Source organism: Stegodyphus dumicola, chromosome 7, assembly GCF_044657685.1.
Source record: "Stegodyphus dumicola isolate Sdum_Otavi_A_Nest chromosome 7, ASM4465768v1".
Lineage (NCBI taxonomy): Eukaryota > Metazoa > Arthropoda > Arachnida > Araneae > Eresidae > Stegodyphus > Stegodyphus dumicola.
The window spans coordinates 203285889-203301444 of NC_140774.1; the positions used below are offsets into that span (position 1 = coordinate 203285889).

The window sequence follows — 15556 nt, forward strand, 5'->3', positions numbered from 1 at the left end:
ATAGAAATGATGTGACTTCCCTCGTGCACAATGTAAAAAGGGAAAGGAAAATAGGTTGCCATATATTAAGAAGTTTTCCAAGTGAATTATTCTTCGTGCAAACTGAAAAAAATGCACCAAGATAAATTTTTTAATTTCTCCTTAAATTTCAGATCAAAAATTACAAAATTTAATATAATAATTTGAGCATAATTTGAGTCATAGAATCAAAATATGGGAAAAAATGGTATGTTATTTTGGAAAAGGTCGGATTTTGTGCCAAAATACCTATGTTAAACAACGGAGGAGCTATATATATAAATCTAATAGATTTCCCGTGTCGTGCTTTTGAGACATGAAAAACAGAATTTCATCAATCGGCCGAGTAGAATGGGAGATATGGAACTGTTGCAATTTTTTTTTTCACATTGTACTTAACTTTTACTTTTCACTCAAACACCAATGCTTCCTATACATCGTAGAGAGTGTGTTCCATAATTTAATTACCACAAATTAAGAATTATTGTTAGGTTTAGTTTTTTCCTGTCACATACTAGTAAGAACAAACATTCAGAAGAAAACTAATCGAGAAAATCGATTTACAACTCATTTTGTATATGTATAAATTTGGCAGAAATTACAAAACAATGTGTAAACCTACTGAAAACGAAAAAAAATGTATGGAGGGAATGACATTTATTTACCTTTGTGAAGGCCGTAATTCGGCATCCGTCGTTCTCTCCGTCAATATCTTGCATAGGGGGTGTAGACCACGTCCTTGAGCTTTTAGCTTAATTTTTCTCCAGCTATAAAAGTAAGAGAAAATAATTTGATTACTGTGGAAAGTAGACGATTAAGAATTAATTTTACTTTTTCAGAAATAAAAGAAGATAATTTAATTTTAGAAATAATTTTTTACATGCTTTTGGAGTAAAGACGTGTTAGTTCATTTCAGAGTGTGCTTTGTTTAAGTAAACATTGTTTTACTGTTATGTTAAAGCAAGTAAGCATTATTTTAGTTCCTTTAATACTTGCTTGTTTACTACACCAAAATAAATCATTTGTATTACTTTCGTTGTTTCACTCGTCCCATCATTTCATGAAACAAGGTATATAAAATGTTAAAGTAGATAAGTGAAAATTTAGGTTAAGTAGATCTTATCTCTGTAATAGGGTTTTATGTTAAGTAGGTATCTTATCATTGAGGAAAAAAAAATTATCTATGTTACTTCCAAAATCGGTCAAGCTACTCGAGGTCTTCTGTTTGCTTGTTCAAAGATTAACTTGCATATTTGCATACGTGTGTGTTGCTAGATGATCATAAATTCAGAATTATGATTTAATAAGGAATTCCTTCAGGCACCAAACCGTAATTTGTTCTTGATATTTATTTTTATATCAAAAGTTGTTATTCGAGGTATTTAAAATAAGTTTTCACGACTAAATACCTTTTGAGTGATTCGTTATGATTAAGAGGTGAATGAAGCAAAATGAACTTTCATGCAACTTGATAATTTTGACCATGTGACAATGCTCTTAAGTGTTTTCATGTTAGCCACCTTCCTATTTGTCATTCGCACTGTCTCCAAGAATACTTTCATATCAATGAAATTTGCTTTGAAAAGAAAATACGAGCTTAAGTTGATAAGGGTTACGAATGAATGCAAAGTTTGTAAAAAAACTGAAATAAGAACACCTAGAGAAAGTAAAGTATTTGTTTGAATAATTTAATTTTAATGATTCTTCGTTCTGCTAGTTAACACCTCGAGCGCCATTGTCAGCCATCTGTGGCTGACACTAGACTTTCCGTTTAGACCGCGTCAACCATCTGTGGCTGACGCTAGACTTTCCATTTAGACCGTGTCAGCCATCTGTGACTGATGCTAGACTTTCCATTTAGGCTGCGTCAGCCATCTGTGGCTGACACTAGACTTTCCGTTTAGGCCGCATCGACTGCCGCTGACTGACAGCGTGTAAACATGATATATAACTATACAATTTACACTGTTTTATGGAATTACAGAAAAATTATTTAAAATTGACTTGATTTTGATTCATTACAGGACTAATGGATTTCATTGAAACACGGTAAGCATAAAAACGGTTCTCCATTACAGCTATTACAAGTTGTGACTACTGTCTTAGTCTTTTTTCTGGCCATTACTCTACCAGCTTCAGTTGCATTTTTATCATAACATAATTTGCAATATTTCAGTACTTCAGAGGCTTTTCCCGGTTTTCTTTGGAGTTTATGCTGTCGTTTTTTAGATATTCTTGCATTTCTGTTCGATGGAATATCTTCTTTTTCACAACTTTGAAGGGATAGCGCTAATTCTTTCCGGACTTCAGCAATGCTAATTTTCTGCTTCGTAATATCTTTGCATAGAATGTAACTATTTACAAAACAGACTTGGAGCGTAACGTGTCAAATGAATGCCTATAGGAATCACGTTCCAAACGTAAACTATCTTCTACTGCGATAAGAATCGCTGGCCTTACAATGTCAGCGCTGTTAAGCGGCGCGCGTGGCCTGAACAGGATTGCCTAAGAAATACGCTTGGTGATCAACGTGTTAAGAATCATTATTGAGACAGAGAGATATTATAAGAATTTGAGTTAAATAACTAAGCTAAAATCAGTATATAAAAATACATAATTTCAATAAATGTATATATAAAATAAATAAATTTAAGTATATATGTATAAAAAATGAAAAAATAAATAAATTTAAGTATATATGTATAAAAGATGAAAAAAATAAATAAATTTAAGTATATATGTATAAAAGATGAAATTGATATCAGCCAAGATTGGCAAATTATCCTCTCTTAACAAGCTGCCATATTGATAACTTGGCACTTCTACCTCTGTTCGCCCCAAAACGTTGCTTCCTGCATTCAATTCTTCTACAAAACAACATAAAAAATGTAACTGTTCGGGAACAGGCACGATTCCTGTGCCAGGCATTTGCGGCCGCAAAATCTTTAACTACAATAATAAAAAAAATTATCTAAATCTGCTACATCTGCATCTACATGACTTCTTCATCGTTCCAGATTTATTACATACGCTTCAACATTTATCTGCGTCATATCCAAATCATCGCATATACCGTATATTCCGGCGTATAATGCGCACTTTTAATACAAAAAATAAGATGGAAATTTACGGGGGCGCGTTATATGCAGAGCCTAAAAAAGATAGATTTTAAAAAAGGAAGAGATGAGTATACAAAAAGCAGATTTCTACACGCACCTAAATACTGTTTATTTAACACGTTGAGCGCCACGCATATGTTCTAGGCAATCCCGTTCAGGTCACGCGCAAAAGCGCTGGTATTGTAGGGCCAGTGATTCGTATCGCGGTAGAAGATAACAACAAGTTGTGAAAAAGAAGACATTTCGTCGAACAAAAGTGCAAGAATATCTAGAAAACGACAACATAGACTCCGAAGAAAACCGGGAAAAGCCTCTGAAGTACGAAAATATTGTAAATTATGTTATGATAAAAATGCAACAGAAGCTGGTAGAGTAATGGCCAGAAAAAAAGACTAAAAGAGTGTTGTCACATTTTGTAATAGCTTTAATGGAGAACCGTTTTTATGTTTACCATGTTTTATTGAAATCCTATGAATCAAAATCAAATCATGAATCAAAATTAAGTAAATTTTAAATAAATTTTGTGTCATTTCATAAAACAGTGTAAATTTTATAGTTATGTATCATGTTACACGCTGTCAGCCATCGGCGGTCGACGCGGCCTAAACGAAAAGGTCTAGTGTCAGCTACAAATGGTGACGCGACCTCAACGGAAAGATTAGTGCAGCCACAGATGGCTGACGCGGCCTAAACGGAAAATCTAGCGTTAGCCAAGGTTAGCTGACGCAGCCTAAACGGAAAATCTAGTGTCAGCCACAGATGTCTGACGCGGCCTAAACGGAAAATCTAGTGTCAGCCAAGGATAGCTGACTCGGCATAAACGGAAAATCTAGTGTCAGCCACAGATGTCTGACGCGACCTAAACGGAAATTCTAGTGTCAGCCACAGATGGCTCACGCGGCCTAAACGGAAAATCTAGTGTCAGCCACAGATGGCTGACGTGGCGCTCAACGTGTTAAAAAGGAATACCATACCCTGTGAGTTCTCATGAAGTTTTCATTATCGGATAACATGAAATGTTCGTCACATTCGTCTTCTGTTATACCTTCGAGCCCATCATCGAATTCTGTTTCATCTTCATCATCACTGTTACTCTGATCCATAAATAATCATCTTCCGTTTTGTCTATATTGTTAGATATACGTACTACATTTTACAAATGACTTGAACTATGTTGGATTTAATTGCATTCCATGCTTTTATTATCCGTTCACTCACCATTTCTAGACGCATTTGGCCTCCTTTTTGCAAATGTTTTTCCATCTTCTAACATCCACGTATTTAACTGTCGTTATAAATTTTCTTTGAATAACTGCCATGTCTGTATTACACTCTTTCAACGAATGTATCTTATCCGTTAGATAGGATCTGAACATATTCCAAACTAAAAGTCTTCCTGGATGTAAAAGGATGCTTTAGGCCAAGCATTCCTTACCCATAATTTCACACCGTTTTCATCCTTTTTCGTGAGCATAAGTGAAAACAATATTTGAGAAATTGCATTTCGGCATCGTTTCTCCTTTAAAAAAAACAATAATAAATATGAATGCGTTTTATTTCTGTATTTTCCGCCGAGCTGGTTAGGTTAGGTTAGGTTAGGTTATTTAATTACCGCAAAGCCTTAAGGGCTATCTGCCTAAGGGGAGGGATGCCTTCGTGGAGGACTTTCTAAGGGAAACTGGCTCGTATACACGTTACACATGGAGAAAACCACGAAAACACCCATGCAGCCAGCCCGTTCGCGGATTCGAACCTCGGACCGAACTACCAGTATTCAGCGACTTTACCGCTCGGCCGCTGGTGGGCCCTCCCGCCGAGCAGGTAAGCACTACAGTGAGGTGAGATTTTTCGTGACCTGTTGTCTTCATGTGAAGCGTTTTTGTTCCTTTTCCATCAATTGTTTTATTTCCTAGCGCATCAAAAACGGTATTGGAGTTTCAGCAGAATTTCCAATATGTAAGAGTCAATAAACTTTTTGCCCTCGCAGATCAACATACATCTGATTTGTTGTCCGATTCTTTCGGGAGCCTTTGCAAAACTTTTGTTTTTTTCCTCATAGAACTAAATTTTTCCATGCCGTTAATCAACTACACTAACTCGAAGTTGCTTTAAAATTTTCGTTTTCATTTTGCATTTTTTTCTTGCCCGGCAAATAAAATGTTCCTTATTTCTTGTTACAATAAATCCATTCTGTTCAATTTTCTATGACCCATTTCGCAACGCTTTCTTCTAGGATAGGCATTTCGTTACTCCTATACGCAAAGCATATTTATTCTTTGCCTTATTAATTACTGTAGTTTCGTTTTTCTTCGACTCACGTATTAAGGTTTCACCAACACCAAGCATCCTTGCTGCAGCACGATTTCCGTTTTCTTTCGCAAACTGTGACTTTGCATTTAAATCAGAACTGTGTTTGTTTAGTTTAGCAGGAACCATATTTGCTACTAAAAGGAACACTACATCAAATGTATTTAAACTAAAGCAAATACGGTTTACTAAAGCCTTTGATGTTCACTACAAAACATGACTTCAAAAACGTTACAGGCAAAGAAAACATCTGGCTTCTGATTCCGCAAATTTATTTGGGTCGGAAGTATGTCCTTACCCCAAATTATGTTCGTCTTTTCCCGAAATCTCAGAATAACATTCTTGTGCACAACTGCATTGAATACAATCCACCCTCCTTGCAGAATTATTTATTTCCTCAAGCATTTCCCCCCATCCCACACACACACACATATTGTTCGCCTTAATCGCTTGCCAATTCTGTATACCATTATTCGAAAGCCTTAGAAAAATCTTCCAGTGAATGACTTCGAAAGATAAGAGCATTGCACAAGTATCTTTCAGGTTTCATCGTAAAGAAACGGGTGTGCTTACTACGGCGAATATACCTAATTTTTTTTAATGTCATTTGAAATTATACGTGCCTTTATACGCCGGAATATACGGTATATATATGTGTGTGTGTGTGTATCCTGTATACATAAAAGTATTTATGCAGCCTTTATTTTCACAATTGTTGATCATAGACAGAGTCTTACGTTAAAATAAGAAAAAAATGCATGTTATGATATGCTAAAATTTAAAAAATCGGATTAAAAATATTACGAAATCTAATTTTTCATACGGTTGTCCGGTCTCTATAATTATATTCAGTAGAAGTTGATTCTAAAGAAACTAAACACATAATATTTGGCTCTCATTCAACAACTGACTGAAATATTTAATTTTACAGTTCGAGATCCTATTTAGAACTTATATACAAATTAAAGAGAGAAATATTTCAATTTTAAAGCGATTAAAAATGAAATAACAGTTTAGGAAAGGTTTCTGATGTTAATAGTTAAAGCGATGAGCACTGCTATGCTTTGATCGATACAAGTTTTTCAGACGGTATAGTGGTTAGGAAAGTCTGACTGCGATGCCGAAGGGCCTAGGTTCGAATCCCGGAGAAGGCATGGTTGTAACTGTCCGTCTCTTCATGGGGGGGGGGCGATGGTGGCCCACCTATTAAGTGCCTCCATAATAAAGAGACCACCACATCTGGCCTTGTACAGATTAATGGACTGGGTTACACTGTAACTGTTCGCAATCTGCCATTAGGGAAAAAAAAATCTGTCTTGTTATTGTTGTGACTTATCTCACTCGAATGTCAGTAACATCAGAACAAGCACAGCACTCCGGGGGAACGGGTCCGAGGGCCTCCCACACTCTCTTCCCCTACCACCAACCACTCGAGAGGGCATTTACAAACATCCATGCATACTCCGGGATTCGAACCTGGGGCCTTCGGTACTGCAGTTGGTTCCTAAACTACTATACCGTCTGGGCGCCAAAAGGAAGGATCTTGTTTACAGTATTGGTGAATAGCTAGAAAGCAGAGGGAAACTTTATTATTTCACACCCAATTCCTAACATTATTTGCATAAATTAAAAGTAAAAAAAAAAAAATGTATCCAATTTCAAAATCCTAGATTTTAATACTAAAGTAATGCAACTTAAAAACTTGCAAAAATGCTTTACGCATACCAAGTATAACACAATTATAAATTAAAGAATGTTAATTAATTAGCGAAAAAGCATTATGGGGGGGGGGGGAACCTTGGAATTATTCAACTTTACGTTTTAGCCACCGCTCAAGAAAAACTGAGAAAGATGTCAAAAATTCCAGATTTTGAAATTAAACGTCAAATTTTATCGTATGAGAAACTTTTAGTATTTTATGTTTTACACTAAATGTTCACTTTTATTTAAGATAACTATAGGGACGGGGGAGGACCGATTAAAAAGTTAACTTCGTATTTTCACAAAATAATTTTTTTTAGTTAAAAAATTCTAAATTTGAATGTTTGAATCATTTAAGACATTTTTGTAACTGGAAGTATATATTTATGCCCAATGATCACGAAAGGAGGTTTTGTGGACACCATCCATATTGATAACTATATTTAGTTGATTTACATGATTTACAGATGAATTAACCATTTCAGTTGTATTACTTATTTTAAAAATTTGTAAATTTCCAGATGTACCCGCAATAAAAGGTTTGGTACTATTCGGTTTCGAGGGCCGTAAAAAATCGCCAAACTATTGTTGATGCCAATGCTGCCAAATATAATTGCGGCAACCCTAATAAGTGCGGCAAGAAAGGAAATATAATAGTAAATAACTATCTAAGATTGATGTTTTAATTTAGATGAAAGGTTAATTTCATATAATACTATTTTATTATTATAATTTATATGAAAAAGGCTAAACATGACTGAATGAAAGCATAAGAGTAAATAACTATTTCAAATCATTATTATAATTTATATAAAAATTTCTAAACATAACTGAATGGATGCCTGCATCGCTATTTCGCTACCGACTTATCGCTAAAGCATAATTTCATCTCGTTGGTTGTTCAAACGTAATTTTCTATAATGAATGATGCCTTTCTTTGAAAATATTCAAAATCGGAATTCAGAAATGCAGAATCGCTCACTTATTTGTTTGCCGCATTTTACAAGGGTAAAAACAAATGGAATTTTGTCAATTTTATTTTACTTTTTAAATGAAAATAGGTCGATGTGTACATAGATAAAGTCAAGGGGGTGCGCAGTGCCATTTTTGTGCAATCCTGGGATTTTTTTTTTTAAGTGAAAATAGGTCGATGTGCACATGGATACCGAGTATGTGCAATTTTTAAAAACGCGTCAAGCAGTGAGCGATTCTGCACTTTACCCAAAATTCTATTGCCGACTTTTCGACATGGGCAATTTCCAAATTGTTAAATCCATAGGATATCAAAAAATGATTTAAAGATTAAACTAGTATTTCAGTGGCGTGTCAAGAAATATAGAACTATATGAACTTACGCAATCTGAAACCAGCGCGTACGCTACATTTGGCGCGCTGTTAAATGGGTGCCTTTGCTAGCTTTGGCGCATACATTTTCGCTGCAATTTTTTTACGGATCTCAAAACAGAAGAATACCAAAGGTTTTTATTGCTACCGCGTTATCACTAATTTGCATAGCTTGTACTCTAAAGCCGTTGAAAAGTAGTCTAGAAATTATTATCACCTGTCGCCCGGATACAAAATTATATCACTGTCTGCAAATTTGTGGAGAGAAAGATTGTAAGTATAAAATTTCTTTCATACTTATGAAAATGCCTTTTAAATAATTTCGTTGGTCTATATATTTGATAACAGCTAAATATTTCTTATCATTTAATATTAAACCTTGATAATATCGTTATGTTTCGTTATTAAGAATAAAAGCGTTTAGCTGAAAGAAAATGAGCATTAGATGGAAATGCATTAACGCATCTTAAAGCGTTAAACTCACCGTAGATAAAAAGCCGCACCAAAGTTTATCTTTTGATACCACACGTGGACATGTGACGTCAATGGCAGCCAAACCTATCTACCTCTTCGAAAAGAAGAAGCAAGATTTTATTGCAGGAGAAATTTGTTGCTGAGAAAACCCTGCAAATCTTAATTTACGAAATAATTCATAGTGTTTTCCACATCTTAGGTGAGTTTATTTTAATCTGTTATCTTGACCAATTCACAATATTAATTTTTTTTCCTGGGGGTGTCCTTTTATTTTGAAAAGAAGGTAATAAATTGAAGTAAAAATATCTAATTTTATTAAGCGGAGTAGGAAAATAATGATTGATTTTTAGATCACATAAGAAAAGTTTTAGACGAAAAGAACGTTTCTTTAATACAAAAATGAATAGCTTTACTTGCTCATATAGCGAGATTACAAGAAGTATAAACAGGTTTTATATACGATATAAGCTCAATCTTCATACTCGAAATGAAGACTGCTCATTTCGAGTATGACTGCTCAATCTTCATAACTGCTAATCTTCTGACTGCTCAATCTTCATATCGAAATTTTCGAAAAGTTTAACTGCATGGAGAAATGTAGATTTTGAAATAAAAATAATTTTTCTGATAAGGCAACATTAAGCTTTGTATCATTTAAACCTAGTTCGGAAGAACTTCGATTGTTCCAACTTCGAATCGAAATTTTCGGCATGTTTTACTGCAAGCCAAAAGTATAGAATTCTAAGTTAATGTTAATTTTTCTGAATAAATCGAATTTTACATTATTTGAACATTTTTTCCTCCTCTTGTGTCAAAGTTCGACTGTATAATCTGAAAGTTTAATCTGAAATGTTATTGGCTTCTTCATATTTTCATCTAAATGTTGCTTCTTCATCAGCTATTGATTCTGTTTGTGTAAATTCTTGCAGAAGAAAATTCTTATTTTAATTACTTAAATCTTATAGAACTTACACACCAGACAAATATTTGTTATTTTATGCTAATTTTCCAAATATTATGGGCATTATTTTATGTAGTTATTTTCTGCTAAATATAATTGCAAGAAGACGTCTTTTAAAAATCGTTTTGATGGTTATTAATTAATATCATTATTGCCGTTTATATTTATTATGCATAAACAGTTTCATACGAGTTCATTTACAAGTTCTGCATCTTTTCTGTTAATATGCAAACTTAAAGAAAGCAAAATGTTTTTTTTTTTTTTTTTTTTTTTTTTGAATGGAAAAGACGCAGGATGGCAATCGTCTGCGTCTCTCTTTCTTAAACAGCAAAAATATTCTACCCTTCTACGAAGTAAAAACCTCATGATTCTCTTTTTTCGAAATCAACAGAATTTTATTTTAACACGAACACCAGTCGAAACCTGAAATTAACCGATCTTGCTAGTCATCAGTAATAGTAAAACAACATAAAGTGGAATAATTAAACTAGCAACACACAGACTGTTCAATTATAAATTGAACATATTTCTTGATAAGCTTGTGACTATAATTTCTATTAATAATGGATCTAGGATCAAATTTTGAGAAGTATTCATTGCTGAGGCAGTCCTGTAGATGTTTTTAAGCGTTTTCTTGTTGATAAATGGCTTATGTATATCTTGACAACAGGCTAGCGGTTCTAAGGCCCTATTCACGGAGCACTTTTGGCAAGCACTCAGGGTCCACTTTCCTCAATTTTATAAAGGGAAAGCGACAGGTTTATGGAAAGGTAAAAAATGATTTTCGGATCGCTCAAACCTTGGGCTGGAACTTTGCGTTGATGTGGCCTCGCTGGATACCATGAAAAATACGACTGGCTACAGAATATCGTCAATATCCTTGTGAACCGTCAGATTGCCTTGCATAATTATAGGAATTCGTCTGTTCCAAGGGATAGCTACAATGCCGTGCCTTTCAAAGAACAAGGCGCAGGATTAGAATACTGGCCATTCCTCCAGCACGCATTCGGCTATCTTCAGCACTGAGATAGAAGGAAGGTTTTTCACTATCCATTAATAATGGATCTAGGAAATGCGTCCAGCTAATAGGAAATGCGTCCAGCTAATAAGAAATGCGTCCAGCTAAAGAACTAACAATGCGTCCAGCTGGGTGGTCTTACAGGTCAACTGAACGTGGTACTAGTCCAAATGGCTTTGTCTTTATCCTGAGGTTAATAATGGACGTAAAGACTTAAAAGTATTCTAACTATCGCCTTCGAAAGGTATCATGTGGTGTCACAAGATGCTTGGAAAACGGCAAATGTTTTCGAACGAATCACATATTTAGCTGTTCTTTTGGTCGCATGATCCTCTCAAGGATTTAGTGCGTCTGGGGCATTCCGAGTCTCTGTAATTACTCTGTACATCGTTTGAGATCCAATGCTGCCACCATTGAGGAGTTACCTACCGTTTCGACCAGTATAGTTGCTAATACATCTGTTGTACCAATGCATCTGTTAGGTCTATGATGAGACCTTTTCTTTTTTTAATCAGACATTTATTCATATCGCCCTCGAGTACGTCTCAAAAGTATCATTGCACATCTTTGCAACTGAGCAGAAAGCTCAAATTTGCCCATGAATGAAAACACTTATCCCCTTAAATGTTGTCCTACTCACTTTTAACACGCCCTTTGAATAAACTCGGTAATGTTAGCGGCACTGATATTCTAATGACTTGTATCTAATAATATTCTAATGACTTGCATGCAGATATGCCGATTTTTATGGCTGTAGCTCAGTTTTATACGGGGAAATATATTTTTTTACAATGTAGGGTATTAAAACACAAGGAAAGTTTTGCATAATTGACTATGAAACAAATTTTGCCAAGAGACAAACGAATTAAATCTCGAGTGTTGCCCTTCTGCAGGTAAATAATTGTCACATGCATTGTGCATACATTATCCGTTGGTCAGAATTCTGCGTTTAAATCAGTTCTTAAAAACATTTATAATGACTGGAATAACATAAAAAGAGTCGTATATTTTAATATAATGTTATGAATTTTGTACTTAGATTAATTTTAGTGAAATTGTAAGTAAAATTGTTGTGTTTCTTTTGTATGAAACATGAAAAATCTAAAGAGACGAGCTTCGCCGGAAAAGTACGAACACAGGGGCAGTCCCATTTAACATTGAGTAAATGGGTAGCTCGGTAATTTGGCGAGATATCGCCAAGGAGGCAACGGTTTTCGCGAGAAATAGCCAAACTTGGCGAGCATTTTGGAACATTCTGGTGTATCACCATAGTAGGTATTATAATTAAATATATGTAATTGATCACTATATTAGCTGTTACCGTAATTCGACTTTCCTATTGCTATTTTGAAAAGCAGAAAGTACTAGAAATATCTCGGCAGGCGGTTGAAAACTGTACAAAGCAGAGAGAGAATCTGCCCTCAGTAGTAGTTGTTCTTAGTTGTGAGTTCGGAGTCTTGAGATAATCTCCGAGTAGCTTTCTCTTTAGCTGTGCTTTGGAAAGTTCCGGATCCCTAAAGTGTTTCATTTGATAAAATAATTCTTATCAATCTGTTATCCGAGATGTGTGCATTCAGTCTATTGCGAACTCGCCCGCACGCAACAATTCTGTAAGGTTTATTAAACGGAAAATTATAAATTGCAGCAAAAGTAAAATTTCTAATTTTGAATTCTGTGTGTTAATTCTACAGGAAAGGTGGTTATTGGAAAAAATAGTCACCATGAAAATACTTAGAAGACTAAAGGTATATTGTTGGGTTGTGACGTATTTTTAAAGAAAGCGTTCGACGTAGTCGATTTTACCTACAGCGAAAATGCTCTTTAATTTTTCCCCAAAAGCACCAGTTAAAATTTCTAATATTTTTCATTTTATCCAAACAGTCGCGGAGGATAACTAGAATAAACGCAAAAATACAGAGCAGCTACTTTAATGAAACTGATCTATAACGTCTGCTCTTGCAAAGTTCTGTTCTTTCAGTTTGTATCCCTGGCCAAGCATTTTATTAAGAACTAGCAATTAATGACTTTATTAAGAACTGTAGGCTAGAAGTTTGGCCTACAGTTCTTTGACCAGGGAAACAAGCTGAAAGAACAGCTTTGCGAGAGCAGACATTATAGATCAATTTCATTTAAAGTAGCTGCTCTGTATTTTTGTGTTTATTCTAGTTATCCTCCGCGACTGTCTGGATAAAATGAAAAATATTAGAAATTTTAACTGGTGCTTTAGGGAAACAAATGAAACAACATTTTCGCTGTATGTACGACGAAAGTTTTCTTTAAAAAATCCGTCACAACCAGCAATATACCATCAGTCTTCCAAGTGCTTTTTTGGTGACTATTTTTCCAATAATCACCTTTCCTATAGAATAAACACGCACAGAATTCAAAATTAGAAATTTTACTTTTGCTGCGAGTTTTAATTTTCCGTTTATTAAACCCTACAGAATTGTTTCGTGCGTGCGAAATCGTAATAGACTGAATGCACACAGATATTTTTTTTAGTAAGGAAAGGATTTGGGTTCAGAAGTAGTCGTTCAGATTCTTTTACTTTCTTTATTTTGAATAGTGTGAAAATGTTTGTGGTATAGCTGGTGAAAATTAGATTGAAGTTCTAAGAAAATTTAATTTTCACTAAATATGCCACAAACAACGAAATTGTTGTTGGTGAAAATTAGTTAAAAGTTCATTTCTTTATATGCTACGAATAATTAATATTAAGATGAATATAGAATGCTAATTTTCACCAATTATACCACAAACAACAAAATTGTTGTTGGTGAAAATTAGTTTAAAAAAAAACTTCACTTCTTTATATCTGTTAAGAATAATTAATATTCAGATGAATATAGAAAAATGCCTAGTTTTTTTAATTACAATTTTAGTAATATAAACATGTTTTGAAATTATTTTCCCTTTAAAAAGTTACTCGAGAAATTTTGCCCGGGGGGGGAACATTATACGAAGTTTTCTCAATTTCAAATGAAACTTTGGTAAATGAAACCGATCCGTCTACATTTGATAACGACAGAAACTTAGGAATTGTAAAAGATCAACAAGTAAATAATCGAAAAAGTGCACACTCATTCAAGTTTTGACAGAATTACGTGACTGGAAATGACTATCCTTTTAAGTCTGATTTATGATGTTATGATTTTATAAGACTTCTTAAAATAATGCATGCCATTATTCTTATAACATATTAAGAAATAAATTTAAATATTACATTTTCATACGATAAATAAACTTTACTTATTTTAAATAAATTAGATCAGTTTCGTTTGAGAATTTCTAATTCTAAATTTTGTGGTAAAATAAAATGAATGATTTTTAAGCTAATGTTGAATTACTATAATTCTAATTATTGTTATTTAGTTTTTGACTATTATTATTTAATTTTTGACTATTATTACTTAATTTTGATTATTATTATTTAGTTTTTGCTACTGAACTCGTAATTTTATTAAATATCCGGGATCTTCAGAGTTCGATAATAGTTGTCTTAGAGAAAATAATCATCAATTATGAGAGATGCGTGTAGAAATACATAGCTTTCACCATCAATTCATTCTTAAGAATAATTTATAAAGTATAATTATTACTTTAACTCCCAAATGACGTTGCCGTGACGTCCAGTTTTGCATTAGAGGAAAAATTCCTACAATTTTCAGTACTTTAAATTTAACTCCTTTAAAAGGAAGCATTTTTGATAAAAGAGTGCGAAATATTTTTGTTTATTGAAAAACAGTACTTGTTTGAATGCCCTCAGAATGCGGTGAAAACTCAAATTAGTCTATTCTGAAAGATGAACTTTAATTTCTCTGTTAACGATACGCACTTCTTTTCTGCCAGCTAATACTAAAATATTTCCTTATTTTGTATGAACCTTTCCTTCCGCAATTTGTAGCGAAGAAAACTACTGCAGTTCTCAATACCCCTTTATCTATTGGATTTCGTGCATACAGATTTTCTCTTTTCTAAACAGAAGTCTCACTTCAAAATTCACAGTTTAATAGCACTGAAGGGATTTAAAAAAAAAAAAAAAAAAAACTAGAAATTTAACGGCGTTCAAAAAGTCGAATTCTACGTAGGAATCATACAGCTATATAAAAGTGCCAGGCTTTATACAGACTTACAAAGATTGTCCATAGCAGGGTTTCTTAAACTATGGGCCGCGATCCCAAATGGGGTCGCAAATCGAAATTTTGTAGTCGCGGAAATTCAATTCGATGGTTGAATTTAAAGAAACTGCATTCATAAGAGGAAATTAAATTAAATGACATTAAGGATATTATACTTTTAAAGACACTACATTAATTGATATTAATGAGATTAATTACGTGTTATATAAAGTGCAAAAGGAATTCGTAAAACTATCTAGCGATTCAAACCTAAAACTTGAATTTTCAAAAAAAAAAAAAAAAAAAAAAAACTTTATGAATTCTGAAATTGCATTAAATGTTGTTCTCTCATTCAGCACCAAATATTTTTATAAAACTATTTTTCCAGCTTTAACGCTAATGAACACCAAATATCGTTCAACGTTGTAACATGTTGAAGATGCTTAACGTCGAGCAGTGTCAAATATCGCACCAATAATTAATTTGTGCAGCAGTA

At 33.8% G+C, this 15556-nt stretch overlaps 1 long non-coding RNA gene across 17 annotated transcripts in view; it reads right to left on the reverse strand.

The window, feature by feature from the left end:
- LOC146996609 (uncharacterized) overlaps positions 1-15556 on the reverse strand; it is a 135763-nt gene that overhangs the window by 19511 nt on the left and 100696 nt on the right. For 6 of the 17 annotated variants that reach the window (XR_015042321.1, XR_015042325.1, XR_015042322.1 and 3 more), the window contains exon 3: positions 684-785. This is a non-coding gene — a long non-coding RNA (uncharacterized LOC146996609). Of the gene's footprint in view, positions 1-683; positions 786-898; positions 1089-2197; positions 2433-8500; positions 8623-15556 lie in introns of those variants that run through there. The other 11 variants (XR_015042332.1, XR_015042330.1, XR_015042317.1 and 8 more) reach the window with 10 other exon arrangements.